Genomic DNA, 12,388 nt, shown 5'->3' on the forward strand with positions numbered 1-12,388 from the left:
TCTGGGTGGCTCAGTTGGTTAAGATTCCAACTCATGGTTTCAGCTCAGGTCATGATCTCAGGATCTTGAGATCAAGCCCCATGTTGGGCTCTGTGCTGGGGGTGGAACCTGCTTAAGATTCTCACTCTCTCTGCCCCTCTACCCACCTCCCTCTCTAAAAAAAAAGATAAGACCTTTCTTTTCATATTTAATAACTAATGTATAAGGAGATACTTTGAGACTATGTAAATAACATGTTTCTCATAAAACTTTCACTCTCTAGTTTTAGGATCCATTGATGACTCTTGCCTGAATCAGTTTTCACTATGGTGGTTGCCAGATAGTAATTTTCTTTTCTTTTTTTTTTTTAATTTTTATTTATTTATTATAGTCACACACAGAGAGAGAGAGAGGCAGAGGGAGAAGCAGGCTCCATGCACCGGGAGCCCGACATGGGACTCAATCCCGGGTCTCCAGGATCGTGCCCTGGGCCAAAGGCAGGCGCCAAACCACTGCACCACCCAGGGACCCCCTCTTTGGTTAAATGAATTGCTCATTTGTCCTACAGAAGGGATGCCTCCTTTGCTAAGACAGCAGCCTCTGATTGGCTGCACGAGTGAAGTCTAGGTAGAAACAATCTGGCAGGGATCCCTGGGTGGCGCAGCGGTTTAGCGCCTGCCTTTGGCCCAGGGCGCGATCCTGGAGCCCCAGGATCGACTCCCACATCAGGCTCCCGGTGCATGGAGCCTGCTTCTCCCTCCTCCTGTGTCTCTGCCTCTCTCTGTGTGACTATCATAAATAAAAATTAAAAAAAAAAAACAAATCCTTTAAGAAAAAGAGAGAGAGACAAGCTGGCAGTGCTTGGAAACCTTAAATGAGGCCTATTTTCCTCTAAGCCCCGCTGGCTTTTATCAGAACCTAAAATGGACCCCATGGCCCTCCCAAGATGGTCTCTCCATGCTGAAGGCCAGCAGCAGCTGCCTGCTCAGTCAGGGCTATGCCTACAGGACCCATGGCTGCCTATTCTTCGTATTTTCCATCAAACTTGAGGGCAGAGAGGTCGTAAAGGTAGGGAGCACGCTTGCCTTCCATTTTGACTTATTTGAAAAACATAAAATAGAACTCAGGATTCCACTCAACCTCTTCTGCCATTCTGGTGGCCCACATTTTTAGGCACTGGGATCAAGGTATCATTTTCACGTGGGTTCCTTTAGAAAAGGTAAGTCACCATGACTACATGGAGAGTGGAGCTGTGTTTTGTTTGGGGACTGTATTCGTTTCCTAGGACTTCTGTAACAAATTACCACAATCAGGGTGGCTTAAAACATTAGAAATTTTTTTCTCACAGTTCCAGAAGCTAGAGCTTGAAATCAAGGTGTGTCAGGGGCATGCTCCCTCGGAAGCATCTAGGGTAAGATCCTTCCTTGCCTCTTCCAGCTTCTGGTAGCCTCAGGCGTTTCCTGGCTTTTGCCTGCACGGCTTCAATCTCTGCCTCCATCTTCCTCTAGCATCTTCCCTCTGCATCTGTGTGTGTGTCTTCCGATGGCATTCTCTCTGTGTCTGTATCAGTGTTTAAAGTTCCTTCTTCTTATAAAGGACATTAGTCATGTTGGAATAGGGCCCACCATAATAACCTCATCTTAACATCTTACATCTGCAAACACCCTATTTCCATAAGGTCACATTCATAGGTACCCAGGGTTAAGGCTTCAACATATGTTTTGGGGGGACCTGATTCAACCCATAACAAGAACCATGCCTGAAATCCGACCCATTTGAGAACAGGAAGTGGAGTGCTATTCACTATAATGCTTCAGCCCAGTATAACAGAGCTCTCTGTCCTTCATGCTCACTCTGGTCTTGGTTTGCCAACAGGTAAGGAAGGCAAATGAGATAGGCAGATCATCCTTAGCCCCCTTGAAATAGACTTTTTTTAAAAAAGATTTTATTTATTTGAGAGAGAGGGAGCACAAGTGGGGGTGAGGGGCAGAAGGAGAGGGAGAGGGAGAAGCAGACTCCCCGCTGACCAGGGAGCCTGATGTGGGGCTTGACCCCAGGACCCGGAGATCATAACCTGAGCTGAAGGCAGATGCTTAACTGACTGAGTCACCCAGGCACCCCTTGAAATAGACTTTGGACATAATTTTCAAATGATCGCAAGCTATTCACATGGCCATTACATAGAGGACAACAGTAGAGGACATTAACAGTCTGCCAGACTCTGGCCCCTGCACTCCTTCCTAGACTTCTCATTCGTTACCATTTGACAGATGGGGAGCATGAGACCCAGAGAGATGAAGTGACTTCACAAAAGTCACACAGCTGCTGATAGTAAATTTTGTACAGGGCAGGATCATGGCAGGCACTCAGTAAATATTTGTTGCCTGAATGAGTGAATGAATGACTAGATCTGAGACAGTATCTCTGGTCTTCATTTCCTGATCCATTCCTCTTCCCCTCATTAAAAATGACTGCAGACTAAGGTGTGGTCCCAAGACAATGGAGTATAGATATGACTGGGTCAATTTCAAGTTCTTTTGCTATACTTAACTTTCTGAATTCTCTGGTAAGGAGCATGTCAGTCTAGTTGATTTCTTTTCTTCATCCACTTCTGATGAACTGATCATGATGCTATTTTGTCAAAATACTTGAGCAAAACTGTGGAAGGAGCCTCGGTGTCCATTGAAAGATGAATGGATTAAGAAGATGTGGTTTATGTATACAATGGAATATTACTCAGCCATTAGAAACGACAAATACCCACCATTTGCTTCAACGTGGATGGAACTGGAGGGTATTATGCTGAGTGAAATAAGTCAATCGGAGAAGGACAAACAGTGTATGTTCTCATTCATTTGGGGAATATGAATAATAGTGAAAGGGAATATAAAGGAAGGGAAAAGAAATGTTGGGAAATATCAGGAAGGGAGACAGAACATAAAGACTCCTAACTCGGGGAAATGAACTAGGGGTGGTGGAAGGGGAGGAGGGCGGGTGTTGGAGGGGAATGGGTGACGGGCACTGAGGTGGACACTTGACAGGATGAGCACTGGGTGTTTTTCTGTATGTTGGTAAATTGAACACCAATAAAAGTTAATTATAAAAAATAAAAAATAAATAAATATCTTAGCTACTAAAAAAAATACTTGAGCAATGGCTTTAATTTTACTTGAGCTACATAATTGTCTAAAAATTATATTTTTTATATTTTAAACTATAAATTATGAAATTATATTTGCACTAAAGGCAAGCCTTAGCACATAGACAGTTTTACTGAAATGATATATCAAGGAAGTAAGGAATTCAGCATGTTACCTTCATATCTTTGAAACAGAATATTAATATTACCTTGTGCCCATTTCTGGGTCTCCATCTGGATCACTGAGATAGCCAGGAAAGTTCCATTCAACCTAGCCAACAAGGGCTCATTAACACTGTGCTACGTGCCCAGCCATATGCTAGGTGCTAGGGTCAGGGATGGGGAAGAAGGGAAGGAAGCTCTCCCAAAGAGATTCCAGGCTAGTGAAACATGTGCCATCCCCATGGGAAATAGCAAAGAGAAGTTGACACTTGCTAAGCACCTGTTAGGGGCCAGTCACTTGACAAACACTGTAAGGCAGGTATTATCCCTATTTAACAGATGAGCAAACTGAGGATCAGAAAGGTTTAAGATAACTCACCCAAGATCACATGGCTAGTAAGTGATGGAACTAGGATTTGAACCCAGCAGGCCTGGGACTCAACATAAGAGAATAAGATGAGACAACTTATAGTCAAGCATTTGGTTGCATGGGCCAGATGAGATACACGCAAGAAGTTTTAGTGAGCTGTGTGGAATCTAGGAAGGCCAAGATGGGGCCTCTGGGAGATAGAGTGTGTCAGGAAACTGACTGCCTGCAGCAGGTGCTTTCATGCCAAGTCCCTTTATAACCTGCCCATTACAACCACCTGTTCCCACTGAAGGGCTCAGGCTCTGTCCATCTCCTCTTCTGGTCTACTTGGGAAAGTAGGGAGAAGAGGCTAGGTCACATTTCTACCTTCAACACAAACCACCCCCTGTCCAAGGCTAGCTGAACTGTTACTGTTCCAAGTGCCTGACCTCCTGGGGCAGTTTCTCCATGTTTGTCAACCCAGAAGCATAGCTCCCTCAAAACTGAAAGGAGCCTCTCATTTGAAAACCACGAGACCCCACACCCCCCTGGCCTGCCCTCTTCCTCCTTTCCTACCCTTCTGCTTTTGTTCATAGAGAAGGCATGAAAGGAATTTAACATGTTTCTGCTTTTTTTTCCATGGCAGGGAGAAGATCTGGCCTAGTCAGATATAGAATCTTCCCAGTCTGCTCAAGCCATTACCAATCAAAGAGCCTCCATTTGAAACATCAGATCTGTAGAGTAAAATAAAAGAAGGGCACATTCATTCTCTGACTTTTTTCCCCCAATGAAGAAAAGGAAAAGTTATTTCTTAAGTCTGTAGTTCTAATTCTCAACAGTCAAGGAGTTATGGTGTATGGGGCTGGCCTTCTCTCAAAAGAAAAATGGGATACATGAAAGTTTTTCTAGGTCACTTAAAAATGCAGAATTGTGCTCAGATTTTTTAGAATTTTTATTTTTAAAGATTTTAGTTTTTTGAGACGGAGAGGGAGAGAGAGAACAGAAGTGGGGAGGAGGGGCAGAGAGAGAAGGAGAAGCAGACTCCCCGATGACTAGGGAGCCCAATCTGGGGCTCGATCCCAGGACCCTGAGATCATGACCTGAGCCAAAGGCAGGCATTTAACCGACTGAGCCACCCAGGAGCCCCTAGACTTTCTATTTTGAAATAAGGATAGATTCACAGGTCATTGCCCTTCACCCAATCTCCCACAATGATTACATCACATATAATTATAGTACCATATAAAGCCCAGAAAATTGACATAGGTACAATGTGTGTATATAGTTGTATTTTTTATTACATGTGTAGATTTATGTGACCCCCCCACCCCAATCAAGATAAAAAGCTATTCCGTCACCACAAAGATCTCCCTGGTGTATCCCTCTATAGTCACACTCCCCTGCCCCTCACCCTACCCCCCACCATCACTAATCTGTGGCAACCATTAATTTGTTCTCCCATCTCTATAACCTTCTACTTTAAACACTACAGTTCCCTTAAGAAAATGGACCGGCATCTCCAGTTTTTCACAGAATATCTGGCTTGAAGGAATTTCACAGAATTCTCCAGCCCCATTTTCCACCCTGTGCACAAACTCCCCCTATAGTTCTTCCAAGCGTCCATCCACTCGCTACAAGGTGCAAACCAGAAGCTTCTCTGGGATCTTGGAGTGTGTGATATAAATATTTAGAGCAAGGACATCATTTACTCCTACAAACTTATAATTATCAGTTTTCAGGGGAAGTTTAAACTCTTACCCTTAGATTAAATATTATGAAAGGCTCTCTTTCTCTCCTGTGCTGATTTTCCCATATGTTCTATCCCAAGCTAGCATCTCCTTTTTTCCATTCTTTTACCTAGTGAGAGGGATGAGATGCAGGAGGCCCGGAAGGCTCACAGAAAATTCCAGAAATCCCTTCCTTAACTATAGATTAAATAGTCTGGCCTCCAGCAGTTGGGGCCTTTCAAATATAATTGGTGCCTGTGTGGAATTTATTTCCCAGGCTGACTGTGATTGTTATCTCCATGACATCTGCGAGTCATTCCTGGGGAGATAAAATCCAAACTGGAGCCCAGCTGCCCTGGAGCCCAACTCCCCAGGACTCACTGGTGGTGGGTAAGAGAGCTTTACAGGGCATTCTACAGCCTGCTGCGTCAGGAAATAATGACTCAAAATCAGGCTAAAACCAGAAGGGGTTAGCAGAAGTCAACCCATGAGGGTTCAATGGCTAGGATTACTCTGGATCCCCCACTTCTTTTCCCCTGGACTGTTGAAATCTGTCCACTTTTCACAAACTGAACTTCTTTTCACAAAGAGCAGCTAGTTCTCAACTGAAGAGCAGCGCATGCACAGAGCCAGACTCAGACCCCGTAGGACGTGCTCTTTGAAGAAATGACTTCAAGGGTAGAGGTGGGGCAGGCGCCTGATTTGGGGCTAGGAAACACTGCAAGCTAATGAACACCCTCCTTCTTGAAGTATGGCTAACAGTACCCCTGCTCCCCCCCCCCACTCAGAAAGTGGGGGATTCCTGCTTTTGAGAAGACTCTGCACTTATCCTTAGATGGGGAAGAGTATGAGCAGTGAGGGAGAGAAAGCGAGACCACAGCTTGCTGTGTGCCCACCTCCCCATCCCCAAGGGCCATTGCTCTGTGTCCCCATCACGGCTTCCTGCCCAAAGGCTGAAGGCCTGCAGGATGCATGGTGAATGCTATTCACAGCTCCCGGTTTTCCCCTTGCAACAAATAACCTGTGTGTGTGATTTGTCATTTCCAAAGTGAAAACGTATCTCTAGCTGCTTTAATAATCCCAACACAAAAAAAAAAAAAAAAAAAAATCCCAACACATGGGACGCCTGGGTGGCTCAGTGGTTGAGCCTCTGCCTTTGGCTTGGGTTGTGATCCCCGGGTCCTGGGATCGAGTCCTGCGTCGGGCTCCCTGCAGGGGGCCTGCTTCTCCCTCTGCCTGTGTCTGCCTCTCTCTCTCTCTCTGTGTCTCTCATGAATAAATAAATAAAATCTTTAAAAAAGTAATAATCCCAACATGTGCTTAGCTGCTTTGGTTTTTTTAGGGGGTAATTTCTGTGGCTTCTCTCCAGCTATTAATTCAACCTGTGGCAGATGCACAGACCCCAGGGCCCATTCATGGTTGGGAATCTGCTCATGGCTCTGCCTCTTGCTAGCTGGGACACCTCCTGGTGGAGAGCAGGTAACTTCCACCCTCCTGACCTCAGTTTCCTCATCTGCAAAGGACAGATAAATAATGGCCGCTCTCCTAACCTGATGAAGGGGGTCATGTAGATAAACACATTAGCAGCATCTTTGTGCAAGTTTCAGAGGGAAAATGTAGTGATTGAAACATTCCAATACAGTTTTAACGTTTTAAAATGTTCTTATGGTTTAGAAAAACATTATTTTTTTTGTAATTCAAATGGTTACTTTTCTTTATTTTTTCTTACCAAGTTTTTCATTTTAATTCCAGCATAGTTAATGTATGGTGTTCTATGAGTGTCAGGTGTACAATATAGTGATTTGACAGGTCTATACGTGACTCCGTGCACATCATGATAAGTGTGCTCTTTAATTCCCATTGCCTATTCTACCCATCCCCTCCTCCCCTCTGGTAACCATTGGTTTGTCCTCTAGAGTTAAGAATCTGTTTCTTTGTTTCCCTCTCTCATTTTTTAACTTTTTTCAGTTTTTTCCTTTGCTTATTTTTATATATAAAAATTTATATATATTTTTGTCCATCTCATGTTTTTTGTTTCTCAGATTCCACATATGAGTGAAATCCCATGGTATTTGTCTTTCTCTGATTGACTTATTTCACTTGGCGTTATACTCGCTAGCTCCATCCATGTTGGTACAAATGGCAAGATTTCATCCTTATGGGTGAGTAATATTCCATTGTATATATCTACCACATCTTTATCGATTCATCTGTCAATGGATCCTTGGGCTGCTTCTGTAATGTAGCTATTGTAAATAATGGTGCCATAAACATAGGGGTGCCTGTATCCCCTTGAATTAGTGTTTTTGTATTTTGGGGGGAAATACCCAGGAGTTTGACTACTCTATCATAGAGTAGTTCTATTTTTAATTTTTTTTTTATTATTTATTTATGTAGTCATACAGAGAGAGAGAGAGAGAGGCAGAGACATAGGCAGAGGGAGAAGCAGGCTCCATGCACCGGGAGCCTGACGTGGGATTCGATCCCGGGTCTCCAGGATCGCGCCCTGGGCCAAAGGCAGGCACCAAACCGCTGCACCACCCAGGGATCCCTATTTTTAATTTTTTGAGGAACCTCCATACTGTTTCCCAGAGTGGCTGCATCAGTTTGCATTCCCATCAGCAGTGCACAAGGGTTCCTTTTTCTCCAAATCCTCACCAACATTTGTTGTTTTTTATGTTTTTTATTTTAGCCATTCTGACCTGTGTAAGGTGATATCTCATTGGTTATGATTTGTATTTCCCTGATGATGAGTGATGTGGAGCATCTTTTCATGTGCCTGTTGACCCTCTGTAGGTCTTCTGAGAAATATCTTTTCATGTCTTGCCCATTTTTAATTGGATTATTTGTTTCTTGAGGTATTGAGTTGTATAAGTTCTTTATATATTTTTAAGATTACCCCTTTATCAGATATGTCATTTGCAAATATTTTCTCCCATTTAGTAGGTTGTATTTTAGTTTTGTTCATTGTTTGCTTCGCTGAGCAGAAGCCTTTTATTTTGACGTAATCCCAATACTTTATTTTTGTTTTTATTTCCCTTGCCTCAGGAGACCCATTCTAGAAGGATGCTGCTACAACCAATGTCAGACAAAATTACTATTTGTGCTTTCTTCTAGGATTTCTATGACTTCATGTCCCACGTTTAGTTTATTTTTGTGTGTAGTGGAAGGAAGGGGTCCAATTTCATCCTGTCCAGTTTTCCCAACACCATTTGTTGAAGAGACTGCTTTTCCCCATTGCATATTCTTTCCTCCTTTGTCAAAGATTAATTGACTATATAATTATGGGTTTATTTCTGGGTTTTCTGTTCTGTTATATTAATCTATATGTCTGTTTTTGTGTCAGTGCTATACTGTTTTGATGACTAGAACTTTGTAATATACCTTGAAGTCTGGAATTGTGATACCTCCAGTTTTTTTCTTTTTCAAGATTGCTTTGGATATTTGGGGTCTTTTGTGGGAGCTTTTCCCTAAGGTCAGGAACAAGACAAGGATGTGCACTTTCACCACTTTTATTCAACACAGTACTGGAAATCCTAGCCACAGCAGTCAAACAACAAAAAGAAATAAAAGGCATCCAAATTGGCAAGGAAGAAGTAAAACTTACTATTTGCAGATGACATGATACTATATATAGAAAACCCTAAAGACTTCACCAAATACTGTAACTAATAAATGAATTCAGTAATGTCACAGGATACAAAACCAATGTACAGAAATCTGTTGCATTTCTATATACTAATAATGAAGCAGCAGAAAGAAATTACCAAAACAATACCATTTACAATTGCACCAAAAATAATCAAATACCTTGGATTAAACTTAACCAATGAGGTAAAAGAACTATGCTCTGAAAACTATAAAACACTGATGAAAGAAATTGAAGAGGACCCAAAGAAATGGAAAGACATTCCTTGCTCATGGATTGGAAGAACAAATATTGTTAAAATGTCTCTACTACCCAAAGCAACCTACACATTTAATGCAATCCCAATCAAAATGCCAGCAGCATTTTTCACAGAGCTAGAACAAACAATCCTAAAGTTTGTATGGAACCACAAAAGATCCTGAATAGCCACAGCAATCTTGAAATAGAAAAACATTCTTATTTTAAAGATTATTTATTTCAGAGAGAGAAAGAGAGAGAACAAGTGGGGGGAGGGGCAGAGGGAGAGGGAGAAGCACACTCCCCACTGAGCAGAGAGCCTGCCTCTGGGCTCAATCCCAGGACGCTGGGATTGTGACTTGAGCCACTGACTGAGCCATCCAGGTGCCCCTAGAAAAACATTCTTTTTTTTTAAGATTTATTTATTTATTCATGAGAGACACACAGAAGCAGAGACACAGGCAGAGGGAGAAGCAGGCTTGCCACAGGGAGCCTAATGGGGGACTCAATCCAGGATCCCAGGATCACACCCCAAGCTGAAGGCAGACGCCCAACCGCTGAGCCACCCAGGCGTCCCTAGAAAAGCATTCTTAAAATAACTCTCATTCTTATCTATTTTACCTGAGGCCAGGATTTTTGGCCTATTTGGACTCAATTCTTACCATTCATTATATTTTTTAGCATGAGGGTGAGGTTGGCTATAAAATATTACGAAATTGTAAGGATGTGGGGTTTAAAAAAAAGTGTGGGATAAAGTGATCCAAACACTAGGAATTTGATCTCGTGCACAAAGACAGTTAGCTTTGTTGAGCCAGTTGGTTGTAAAATGCCAAGTCAATCAGAGTAACTCCTGTGGTGTCTATCAGCAGGCCAGTTTGTATGCCTCTTCACCTGGTCTTTTTTTTTTTTTTTTTTTTTGTGAGGGCAGATTGCCCTGAACTGGATCCCTAGGGCTCTGAGCTGAGAACTTCATCAGGATCCTGCTACTGGCTAATTAATCATCAAATCAACTCATTGCAAAACCAAGTAGCCATGCTGATCCATTAATGCAGGTCTCCAGAGTTGTTAGGACAGCAGAAAGAGAAGGAAATGGCCTAATCTCCTCCCAGGATTACAGGGGAGCAGCTCCCAAGATCTGATGAGTCCCTGCTAAACTGGGGGTATGATCCAGGATTATGCTTTTTCTACCTTTTCCTGTAATATTCCTTTGAAAACGCTACTCAGAAAACAGAAGGACCTGTGGCATTGCCCAGCAGTGCTCAGCATGGAAAGGTCCCTTCTCTACGTAAGCAGTGCTCTTTCCCAGAGCTGTAGGCTCAGACCACCCAGCTGCGTGGAAAGTGAAATCGCGGTCAACCATCTACCCTTTCTGGCCAGGTGATGTCAAAGCGGTCTGGCTGATTTTTGAAATGCGTTGCCCAGCTCTTCGGATCTGTAACATCTTCCCTTCGTTCCAGGAGAGCCTGTGGTTGCAGTTTGGTTCATATTTGGGTCGACGGTCACTGTCAAGAGGGAGTTACTCTGATAATTGCTCCAGTTTTTTTTCCCCTGAAATAATTGAGCTGTCTACCTGATGCCATAATAATGGATTGAAAAGTGAAAAGGTCTTTCAATGGAGTAAGTGATTGCTTGCATGATAGCAGCATGTGGTTTTCTGTTGCTGTTGTTGCCGAAGTAGCTGGTTGTTTTATGTTGTGTAAATACATACTATCTCCTTTTTTGTTGTTGTTACTGAGTTGCCCCAAAAGTGAGCTTCCTAGTGGGGTGGCTGCATGGTATAAGTGATAAAATCATCAACCGTGAAGCCAGACGGATCTAAATGTATTATCTGTGAGATCTCAGGAAGGCCAAATCATATACCCGAGCCTCAGTTATCTCATCTGTAAATTGGGCAAGTTTATATCTGCCTTGAAGTGTTGTTGCAGGATTGTTAGGAGGCTATTTTAAGTGTCCACCCTGGGTCAGGCAGTCAGTATTTCTTAACTTGTAATGTACACACAGATCACGCAGGGATCTCGTTCAACTGCTGCCTCTGATTCAGTGGGTCTGGGGTGGGGCGGAGGTTCTTCATCGCCAGTAAGCTCCCAGGTGATGCCCATGCTGCTGGTCCACGGACCATACTCAGAGTTGCAAGTATGTCGTTTGCAAAGTGTCCAGCACAGTTAGTGGTTAATACATGATCATCCCCCAAATAATTCAACCAGCTCACTTAAAAATTACTGAGATGAAATTTCCTCAAAATTTCCTCTTTCCTCAAATGTAATACTGGTCTGCCTGTAGCTATGTTCCCATAGCCTTTTCAAAATGGCTCTTTGAGATTGGCCATGGTTGGTAATTTCTGAAGGCTGGGAATAGGTACATGGGAAGGGTTCATTATAACTATGCTCTCTTCCTCTGTACATGTTTAACATTTTCCAAAATACATTTTTTAAATTAGAAAACCCCAGTGGAAGATTTTTAGGGCAGATATTGTTCTGTATGATACTGCAATGGTGGATCGTGTCACTATATGTTTGTCCAAACCCACAGGATATACACCAAGAGTGAACTCCAATGTAAACAATGGACTTTGGGTGATAATGACCTGTCAGTGGAGGTTCAGCCATTGTAACAAATCCACAGCTGGGGGATACAGAGAGGGGAGAGGCTTATGCATGTGTTGGGGGGAAAGGGGTATATGGGAACTCTCAGTACTTTCTGTTCATGTTTGCCGTGCACCCAGAACTGTTCTAAACAATAAAGTCTATTAAGAAAAACCACACAAACAAACAAAAAACACCTGTTTCCTAACAGCCTGAGAACAGCGGGGGACAGGTTACCTAGTACAGTGATTACCTCCCGAAGCATGTTCATTAGAAGAGAAAAAGCTTTCATTTCGATTCTGCAAATAAATCCATTCCCAACCTTGCCTTCTGTGACCTATGATTGTATAAAAGTAATTGACCCATCCACCCCAGGATTTAGCACAGTTTTTCCCTTACCATTAGCACAGTTCACACTTCATTTTATCACAATGCTTTGCGCGTTGTTTTTCTCTGCCATGCTGGACTAAAATCCATCCACATCCTCATAAAATCATTTATTCTTTTCACTTTGTTGAATCAGGGCTTTCCTCCACCTACCTGGATCACATCCTGATCTGCCTG

At 42.9% G+C, this 12,388-nt stretch overlaps 1 protein-coding gene across 4 annotated transcripts in view; it reads left to right on the forward strand.

Annotated features, from left to right (window-relative positions):
- Positions 1-7,444, forward strand: part of LOC121483598 (PABIR family member 1-like) — a 70,003-nt gene extending 62,559 nt beyond the window's left edge. For 3 of the 4 annotated variants that reach the window (XM_041742285.1, XM_041742282.1, XM_041742284.1), the window contains one exon: positions 4,276-4,397. The gene's annotated coding sequence lies outside the window, so the exon portion shown is untranslated. Of the gene's footprint in view, positions 1-4,275; positions 4,398-7,398 lie in introns of those variants that run through there. The other variant, XM_041742283.1, reaches the window with a different exon arrangement.
- The last annotated feature ends 4,944 nt before the right edge of the window (positions 7,445-12,388 follow it).

The sequence above is a fragment of the Vulpes lagopus genome, chromosome X (genome assembly GCF_018345385.1).
Source record: "Vulpes lagopus strain Blue_001 chromosome X, ASM1834538v1, whole genome shotgun sequence".
Classification (NCBI taxonomy): domain Eukaryota; kingdom Metazoa; phylum Chordata; class Mammalia; order Carnivora; family Canidae; genus Vulpes; species Vulpes lagopus.